The sequence below is a fragment of the Notamacropus eugenii genome, chromosome 2, assembly GCF_028372415.1.
Source record: "Notamacropus eugenii isolate mMacEug1 chromosome 2, mMacEug1.pri_v2, whole genome shotgun sequence".
Classification (NCBI taxonomy): Eukaryota; Metazoa; Chordata; class Mammalia; order Diprotodontia; family Macropodidae; genus Notamacropus; species Notamacropus eugenii.
In genome coordinates, this window is record NC_092873.1 from 168,839,696 (window position 1) to 168,850,495 (window position 10,800).

Below are 10,800 nucleotides of genomic sequence, written 5' to 3' on the forward strand. Positions count from 1 at the left end.
CCCTTAGAACTCCAAAATTCAGTATTTCTTTAATTCTCGTTTTGCCCTGTTTAAAGGAGCAACCTTCATTCTACAATTCTCTGCTTTTCAGAGCAAAAGGATGCAATATCCCTACCTCTTCCGGTTGTTTCTTTTTAGTAGAAGCAGTTTGAAGGATTAATGGCAACTCAGCAATCCCCTTCAAAGAGCATGTCACATTGCTATGCAAGCTAACTTTTGATGAACAGCGTTAATTCATAACATCTTGTAGATACAAGACCAATTCATCAACAAAGACAAAACCATCCCATTATCCATGATACTCCAAGCAATTTGTTGTCAGATTTTTGCTCCTTCTAAAAAAAAAACCTAAGTGTTCTTAGGGAAATTTTATTTTCTGACTAATTATTCTCCCCTAATAGGGTCCTGAAATCAGTGTTTTGCACTTCCTCAAGAGCATCCAATAGCTTATGAGCACTCAAACACACAAAACTCAAAATATTTTATTTACAAATTAATGGAATCAGAAAGAACTCACATTCAAATTTTTAGAGAGAATCAAGGTATAACACTATAGGGGAAGGGAAAGCTTATTTCTAGAAACTTCTACATTTTCATACTAGATAGGGCTTCTGAGAGGTAAAAGGTCAAAGATCCTCCTACTAATTAAAAAAAAAATTCTTAAAGTAATTTTTACTTCTGGTTTCTGCCCACTCCTCCAGCCTGTTATTTGTTGCTCTGTACCTCCACAACATTTTACTTTTGTATTGCCTCCTGTAGCTTAGTGCCCAGTCCCTCTGTCCATCCTACCTATGTCTCTTGCAGCTACTCCCGCAGTACTTCTATAGCTCCAATATTTATAGTTCAATTTACAGTCTGGCAAAGTCCATCAGACAGAACTTGTCACCTTCCATGGGAGTCCTACTTACATATTCTCTAGTATTGGCCTAGGTGGAGGGGTTACAATGGTGCCTCTGGTCTCCCTTGACCTGAAGTCAAGTCCTAGACTTACACTCATGCACAAAGGACCTGTATAAAAACTTCACAATCCAGGAGCTCTATAAAAACCTCCTTGTGGGGGAGCTCAAATAAGTCTGTTTTGTACTCTTGATTAGCTCATGGTGACTCAATCCCATGTGCTCTTTCCCTCATCCAACAGCCCAAGCAGTGTGTCTACAACTTACATGACAATTTCCTACCTAATCTTGGAGTTCAGAGATGCATACCTCATACTTTGCCATTTGTCTGCATATCTCCTGTCATCCTATGGGGAAGCTAGACTGGTTTATTTAAATGACCTGAAGAATACTTCTTGAAAGATCTCCAAAGGGGAGAGAGGATAGCAGATCTAGTGATGGTTACATCATAATCTTCATCCCTGAGGTGACAATGATATTGATTCTCAATTATAAATAATAAGTAATATATATGTGCATGTGTCTTAATTTATTTTAGTATTCTCACTATATTATTTATTTCCCATCTTTGTTACTACTTGTATGACCAGATTCTCTGCCACAATAAAGGACTATATTCATGAAACAGGTTATGAAACAGGTTTCTCAGATCTCCCTTTATGCCATCATACACCTGCCAGCCTTTGCCATCCACAACCAGAAGTATATTTCCTACCCAATTCCCTCTGTTTATTCGGAAATATTGAATGCTGAATCTGTCTTGATTACTTGAAATCTATTTCCTGACTGTCCCTCCCAGCTGCATGAAACTCTCATATTCTGCACTGAATTTTCAGTCCAGATTTAGAATGACCCTTCCTGCATACCTGATTTTATTCCCATGAAACCATCTATGAGCTGCTTTGTGATTGGCCACACCCACAAGATAATTTTCTTCCTCATCTCTCCTCTCTATGTCCTGATCTTCGTAACAGCAACCTGTGATTTCATGATGATAACTCTGTATTCTTTTATTTATTTATTTATTTATTCATTCGTTCATTCATTTATTTATTTTAATAATTAAATTTATTTATTTAACTTTTAACATTCATTTTCACAAAATTTTGGGTTACAAATTTTCTCCCCTTTTATCCCCTCCCCCCCCAAACACCAAGCATTCTAATTGCCCCTGTGACCAATCTGCTCTCTCTTCTATCCTCCCTCTCTGCCCTTGTCTCCATCTTCTCTTTTGTCCTGTAGGGCCAGATAGCTTTCTTTACCCCTTTACCTGTATTTCTTATTTCCTAGTAGCAAGAACAGTACTCCACAGTTGTTCCTAAAACTTTGAGATCCAACTTCTCTTCCTCCCTCCCTCCCCACCCATTCCCTTTGGAAGGCAAGCAATTCAATATAGGCCAAATCTGTGTAGCTTTGCAAATGACTTCCATAATAGTTGTGTTGTATAGAACTAACTATATTTCCCTCCATCCTATCCTGCCCCCATTACTTCTATTCTCTTTTGATCCTATCCCTCCCCATGAGTGTCAACCTCCAATTGCATTCTCCTCCCCATGCCCTCCCTTCTATCATCCCCCCCATCCTGCTTGTCCCCTTGTCCCCCATTTTCCTGTATTGTGAGATAGGTTTTCCTACCAAAATGAGTGTGCATTATATTCTTTCCTTTAGTGGAATTGATGAGAGTAGACTTCATGTTTTTCTCTCACCTCCCCTCTTTATCGCTCCACTAATGAGTCTTTTGCTTACCTCTTTTATGAGAGATAATTTGCCCCATTCAATTTCTCCCTTTCTCCTCCCAACATATTTCTCTCTCACTGCTTGATTTCGTTTTTTTTTTTTTAAGATATGATCCCATCCTCTTCAATTCACTCTGTGCACTCTGTCTCTATGTATGTGTGTGTGTGTGCGTGTGTGTGTGTGTAATCCCACCCAGTACCCAGATACTGAAATGTTTCAAGAGTTACAAATATTGTCTTTCCATGTAGGAATGTAAACAGTTCAACTTTAGTAAGTCCCTCATGACTTCTCTTTGCTGTTCACCTTTTCATGGTTCCCTTCATTCTTGTGTTTGAAAGTCAAATTTTCTTTTCAGCTCTGGTCTTTTCATCAAGAATGCTTGAAAATCCTCTATTTCATTGAAAGACCAATTTTTCCCCTGAAGTATTATACTCAGTGTTGCTGGGTAGGTGATTCTTGGTTTTAGTCCTAGTTCCTTTGACTTCTGGAATATCCTTTTCCATGCCCTTCGATCCCTTAATGTAGAGGCTGCTAGATCTTGTGTTATCCTGATTGTATTTCCACAATACTTGAATTGTTTCTTTCTAGCTTCTTGCAATATTTTCTCCTTGACCTGGGAACTCTGGAATTTGGCCACAATGTTCCTAGGAGTTTCTCTTTTTGGATCTCTTTCAGGCGGTGTTCTGTGGATTCCTTGAATATTTATTTTGCCCTCTGGTTCTAGAATCTCAGGGCAGTTTTCCTTGATAATTTCATGAAAGATGATGTCTAGGCTCTTCTTTTGATCATGGCTTTCAGGTTGTCCCAAAATTTTTAAATTGTCTCTCCTGAATCTATTTTCCAGGTCAGTTGTTTTTCGAATGAGATATTTCACATTATCTTCCATTTTTCCATTCTTCTCTCTTTGTTCTGTGATATCATGCTTTCTCACAAAGTCCTTAGCCTCCATCTGTGCCATTCTAATTTTGAAAGAACTATTTTCTTCAGTGAGCTTTTGAATCTCCTTTTCCATTTGGCTAATTCTGCTTTTGAAAGCATTCTTCTCCTCATTGGCTTTTTGAGCCTCTTTTGCCAATTGAGCTAGGCTAGTTTTCAAGGTGTTAATTTCTTCAACATTTTTTTGGGTCTCCTTTAGCAGGGAGCTGATCTGCTTTTCATGCTTTTCTTTCATCTCTCTCATTTCTCTTCCCAGTTTTTCCTCCACCTCTCTAACTTGATTTTCAAAATTCTTTTTGAGCTCTTCCATGGCCTGAACCCATTGGGTGGGCTGGGACACAGAAGCCTTGATTTCTGTGTCTTTGCCTGATGGTAAGCATTGTTCTTCCTCATCAGAAAGGAAGGGAGGAAATGCCTGTTCTCCAAGAAAGTATCCTTCAATAGTCTTATTTCTTTTCCCTTTTCTGGGCATTTTCCCAGCCAGTGACTTGACCTCTGAATATTCTCCTCACACCCACCTCACCTCCTGATCCTCCCAGCCAGCGTTTGGGGACTGAGATTCAAATGCTGCTTCCAGCCTTAGGGCTTTTGGCGGGGGCAGGGCTGCTGTTCAGTATGAGATTATGTTCAGGTGGTCAGGTCGGGGCAGGGCCACCTCTCAGGCTCAGTTCCCTCAGGGTGTTTATGCACAGACCTTCCACAATGGATTCAGGCTCCTGCCCACTTGGGGAGCCCAGGTCTGCAGCCGCCTCTCAGCTTCTACCTCCCGGGGGGGGGGCCCAAATCATGGGGGCACCCCACTCCCCTCTCGACCCGCCAAAGAGACTCTCTCACCAACCCCTGTCACCTGTGGGAGGAGGGACTTGTGCGGCCACTGGAGATCCTGTCCCTGAAGCCTGCTCGGGTCTGTTTCTCTTGGTGCCGTAGCCGCAGCAGGTCTGGGCTGGGCTCCGCGTCTGCAGCCGATGGACCTTTTACGAGAAGTTTGCAGGTCCCCCTGTGGGTGGAGGGACCCACGTGGCCGCTGGAGATCCCGTCCCTGAAGCCTGCTCGGATCTTTTCCTCTCGGTGCCGCGGCCACGGCAGGGTTGCACTCAGCTCCCAGTCCCCGCGCCCAGTCCGCAGCGTGAAGGACCCCCTGCGAGAGGTTTGCAGGTCCCTCCGGAACAGAAATCTCCCTCGCTCCAATATTCCGTGGCCTCTGGGTGCAGAATTCGCCGTGAGTTACTCCCCTGTAGCCGTTCTATGGGTTGTGGGTTCGGAGCTATGTATATGTGCGTCTTTCTACCATAACTCTGTGTGCTTGTGTTAAAGTCACTATATTTCAAGTTAATTTATATCTTGACACTGGTTTATATGAACCCTAAAAGAGTACCCTGTGAACAGTATTGAATATTATATGAAATTGGTGATATTCAAGTATTCAAATGAATCTATGATGTCATTAGTTTAGATGTTCAGATAGCACATATCTCAGTCCATCCTGTGTGACTCTAGTTTATGTCACCGACATGCTAGAGACCTTCTTTTCTGTATTAACTATTGTAGGGATGTCAGTGAAGTGCTTAGATTGTTCATCTGCGTTGCTTACCCTCTTCATGTTACTAGTCCTTTTTCATACAGTACATTTTCCTAGGGACTTCTTTTACTTCTGTTCTTTTTGAAGTTCCTAATTGGTTATATGTTGCAGTCTATTCACATACTCCAGGAGTTTCTTCATTTTCTTCTGTGGAATACTTTTCTTTTTCAAAATTTCAGAGACAGCTATGTTCCTTGTCTTGTGGCCATATATTATTAGTAAATTTAATATTTGGTACTAAAAATGTGCCTTTGTTTTTGGAAGAATCTTACATTCTTAATCCTGAAATAAATTCATTACTTATTTATAATCTTTGTCCCAAATAGACATCCTAACAGAAAAAAGTTCTATAGGTTGTCCATCCAAAGGCATGTAGTAATTTGGGCAATAGACAGGTGGCCAGGACAAACTAGGGGCAACTAAAAGAATAAGTGAATACAATAGTCAGGAAGAATTGAGTTTAAATCCAATTTGAGACACTTACTATCTGAATGAATTTGGGCAAGTCCCTTAACCTTAGTTTGCCTTAATCTTGTTGAGAAGGAAATGGCAAACCACTGCAATATCTTTGCCAAGGAAACCCCATGATAGTATTGGCATGCTATGGTCCATGGCTCAGGAAGAGCTGGATATAACTGAATGACTGAAAAAAACAACATACCAAATTACTTTAGATGTGAATAGATCTCTGCTAAGAGGTTTTGTGATGTTCTAGAGCTTGATGCAAAGATCATGACGTCATTCATGAGTAGAAACATCTGGAGGCTTCACCCATCATGGAACTTGGACTCTGTGTTGGTTTTCCTTCATCATAGAAGCAAATATCTTTAAAGAGAAAAATTTCCCTATTTTTGGCCTCATTTGATATTTGTGATCAGAGGGTCGCTGAATGGCATTATTTGTTTGGTTACATCTTTCACTATGTCTTGAATGATTTTGATGTATAGATCAAAGATATCTCATTGGAAGAATGTAGGGTGACATTCAATTCAACCAAAAGCCAATATTTATTGCTCTCTCTCATTAGAATATAATCTTCTTGAGGTGAAAGTTTGTTTTTTTGTGTCCTTGCATTCCCAAGACTTTGCACAGTGCCTGCAACATTACAAGCGCTTATGAAATGATTTTTTACTGATTGACTAATTTAAGAGACTTGACAAGGTTACACAGGCAGTGAACAGAAGAGTTAGATCTTCTGACTCTACTTTATAGTGTGCATCATATCCAGATGTTTTGGTCTCTGGAGACACCACTGTGATTGTTTTTCACTCTAGCTACTAGTGTGTTACTGCGTGCTTAGCATATTAAAAAATTTACCTCATGCCATCCTTAATCTGAATTTTGAACACTTAGGATATAATGGTCAGAGCCCTGGGGAATTCAACTAGTTGACAAAAAAGATTAGTTACTTGGTTTATTGAGCATCACTATCTGGAAGAAATAATTTTGAAGGAAGGGAAACTGCATTTCAAATGAATTTCTTTTAAAGCATGTATGCATTTTGTAAGCCTCCAAAATATGAATGGATTCAAATTCGTTTCACAGACCAATTGTGATAGCACAAAAATAAAAAAAAAAAGAAAAAAAAAGAATCTTTCCATATAGAAATAAAAAGAATGGAGAAAGCATGAGTGTGCCAATTATATGTCAATAAATACAACACCCATTTTGATTCTGGGAAGCTTTTTAGAGTTAAGTGAAATAAAGAACCATTTAAAGGAGTTTGAGACACATCTCTACACATATAACCTATGTATGTGTGTGTATGAGTTAGCATTTCAGAATATAATGCAAGGGATGAGTTTCAGAACATTTATAATGAATTAAGCTGTTTCCACAGCCTACTTGAAGAACATTTTTTTTTTCCCAGTGTGGCTGGCTGCATAATGCAGCACATGATTTATTTATAGCCTACTAATGAAGACATATCTAATCATCATAATTAATTGGTATTTTTGTGCTTTGGGGCCTAATCACAGAACTTTCATATGTTGGATCAAACTAAACCTGGCTGTGGGGTGAAAAAATGGAAGAAAACTTGCTTATTTCTTGCTTCAGAAGCATTTCTCTGTTGTATTGAGTAAGGATCCTCGATTTGAAAAATCTCAAAGTTGGCATGGGAGCAGCCACAAACATCTGGTCATTCTGGTCAACTTGGTTCAAAAAAATCATTTGATTTTTAAAGAAAATTAAGAAAACCGGTGAAAAATGCATATAATATTTTTTTAAAGTAGTGGCTTTAATATTTTACTTCATGAATAGTTTTTTTTAAATTTATATAAGTACAACCTCATTGTAAATTTTCAATATATTAGTACAAATAGTAATTTGGAAAAAAGTACTTTATTTTTAATTATAGTTAATAATAACAGACTCTCTTCCGCCTCCCCATCCCACCATATCTTGATACCTTCAAACACATTGGTTAAGCACTAATCTTATATAGTCACAAAATACTTTATTTCTTATGTCTAATGCCAGGCACTTTGCTAAATGCTGGAACTATTTTTTTTTAATATGTGACTGTAAAGTTATATTGCTCCAGGCATCTATTCAAAGAAAAGGCCCTTGTAGTTTCTCAGTGTATTTACAGAACTTAGGTAATTCCTGGGATAGTTTAGAATTAAAAAATAAATTCCCAAAATGATGTAGTGAATCAAGATCTGATTTCTAAGTCTGAAAGATATGGGTTCCAGGCATGGTTCTCATAAATAATGGCTATCAGACCCTGAATGCAACACTTAAGGTTTTAGAGCCCTAGGCAACCCTCTCAGACTTTAAATTGAAGTATGGAGAAGGATTCCAAACCTGAAAGTTCCCTAATTCAGTGGAATCACAGGTACATTCTCTGGCACTGTCCTTATGTAGATAATATGACTAAATTTGCACTATGAGCCAGAAATTGCCCTAATATCTAACTGAATATATATGCTTGTGCAGCATAGTTATAAAATTTCTTCCCTAAATACTTGATTTTCTATAACAAATTAAATAAATGTCCCTTAGACCCATTAATTATCAGCTCTTAATTATTTTTTTTTTTTTTGTGATCAGACACAGGCTTTGATGTTTCCAAGAGAACAGTTCACACTTTGTTGATTTACAGAGATCTGTTTGGAAATAAACAACACCAAACAAATGAAATAAAACACAAAAACCCAAGATACCACTCAATTAATTCTGTTAGACAGTTATTTTGAATACCAGCATTTGAGTTAGACCAAACTGCTATTTTTTACCTCTAAATTAAATGGTCTTTTGACTGAATTAAACTAGTTTGTTATTGTTTCAAAGAATGTTATGTATATACACAGCTTGAGATATTGTATTAGGTCATCATCTTAAAAACTCCATTGTTTTGACCAAAATGAACAATATATCTTACACATAAAATGGACTTCAATAAATTTTTATATTTGATATCACTTAAAACATAGAAGTGTTTTGTTTTTCCTTTTATATCAGTGCAATGCATTCATGAAATACAGCTGGTGATGATGAGAAACTGCAATAAGATGCTTTTATACAATGATCCTTCTTACTGCTGAGGAGCTTGTAATGTGATAGATTGAAAGATAGATTAGATGGATAGATAGATAAATAGAATATCTAGCTATCATAGAATTATTCCATTTCATTATTGGTAGGTATCTCAGTGATCATTTAATTTAACTATCAGCTTTGTGGACATTTTATCATCTCACCATGAAAGCCTACTGAAATTTTCTAAACTGCTAATAATTTTCATTAAGAAAATGTTAAATGTTTGTTATTTCTATTAAGTTCATTTTTTTCTTCCAGTTACTGTATTTTCATTTTAATACTGTTGGACAGTATTAGGTAAAATTCTATAGTGTTCATTCATATATAGTCTGAAATTTGTTCAGTAGACATTTTTCATCCACTTGGTCTTTTTTGTGCGAATGGATAGGCCAAACTTTGTGTTTGTTTAAAAACTCTTCCAGAAGGCTCTGAAATGTCTTAGAGCTTGATGCAACCAGCAAAACATCATCCACAACTAGTAATACTAGCATAACATCACTATGCACAGGGAATCCTTCCTCAGTCTCTATTCTTTTCTGAATCTCCTTTATCTCATTATTTTATGCCTCAATGGGTATTCATTGTCAAAGACTTATTTGAAAGAAGGACAAATACGATGACATCAGAGAAATGATGACATGACTTACACTTGCCTTCGTTTTGACTGAGAGAGGGTTGCGCAGGGTCACCAGCCTCACTTTCTTCTCCTGAGCCATCTGAATCCAGTGCTCAGATACTCATCAGGATGACCAAGATAGTCTAGGATGCAATGGGAGATGTTGGCCTTTTTAGGCTAGGCATTTTGACATACTCACTTCCAGGGTGATAATGCCCATTGAGTGAATAAGCTTCTTTAAGAAGTAGTCAGAGAAAGACCCTTTTAATGAGCAAAAAGAAAAAAAATTCTAAATCAAACTGGGAGGGAAAAAGAAACTGTTACTATTGATAATCACTCTAAGTCAGTCATTAAGTGGATCTTGGGCAGGGACCTATTGTTGTCCAACCTATGGACTTCAGAGCGTACTGGGTTTAAGGTTTTGGGAAAAGGAAGGAAGGAAGGGAAGGAGGAAGGTTTTAGTCACTCCTTTTTCATACTTTTCAATCATATATTTCAGCTACTCCAGTGACTGAAACTGATCCCTAAGCAGCTGAAGGGACCTCTTTGTGATCACCCAGTGTTTCCTAGACCTAGAGCTGACAAACACTTAAAAGTCTTTAGACTCTAAGACCCTCCCTCTCAATTGTAGTATAGGAAAAACAAAAGAGGAGGGAGCTTCAGTGTCTGATGTGAGACCTCACCCAGGCTGGAGTCTGAGAGCAAAGAAGTCATTTAGAGGTCTCAGAGTCCCAGAAATTCCAGTCACTGAAGGGGAAAGTGAGGCCTAGGGAGCTCAAGGGATATGTGTGAGATTACCCAAAAGCACCAATGCCTAGAGTCCAAGCTCTAGAGGACAGTGCAAGGGAAACTGAGGACTAGAGAGTTTAAGGAACCTGTATGTGATCATGCACAATTTCCTAGACTTAGAGGTAAGAAGGCCATAAGACTATTAAGACTACAAGACCCTCCCAGATAGCTTCCTGCAACTGAGTTCTAGTGAGCCAAATGACCATTGTATAATCAGCCAGAAGGGCCTAAGGAATAAACGTGACCAGTCCTTCAGAGGCCTTAGAGTACATGTGACTCTAAAGGAAACTGATGGCTAGAAAACTGGACAGACAAGTGTTGTTGTGCTTGTCCTTTGTTTTCAAAGAAGACCATGACTTCAGAGAAATAATGACATGACTTGCACTTAACCTTTGTTTTGAGTGAGGGAGGGCTTTGCAAGGTCATCAGCCTCACTTTCTCCTCCTGAGCCATCTGGATCCAGTGACCAGATATTCACCAAGATGACTGGAGATGGCCCAGAATGTAATGGGAGACCTTGGCCTTTGCAGGCTAGGCCTTCTAACATATTCACTTCAAGGGAGGCAACACCAAAATGAGTGTTATTTAAAAGGAGATTGAGAGATTCTTGCAGGGAATAAGCAAGTTGTAACATATATACCCAAAAAAGACTTCTGAAGAACAAGAATAAATTACATTACTAAAGAATTTTATGAAAGGAAGTA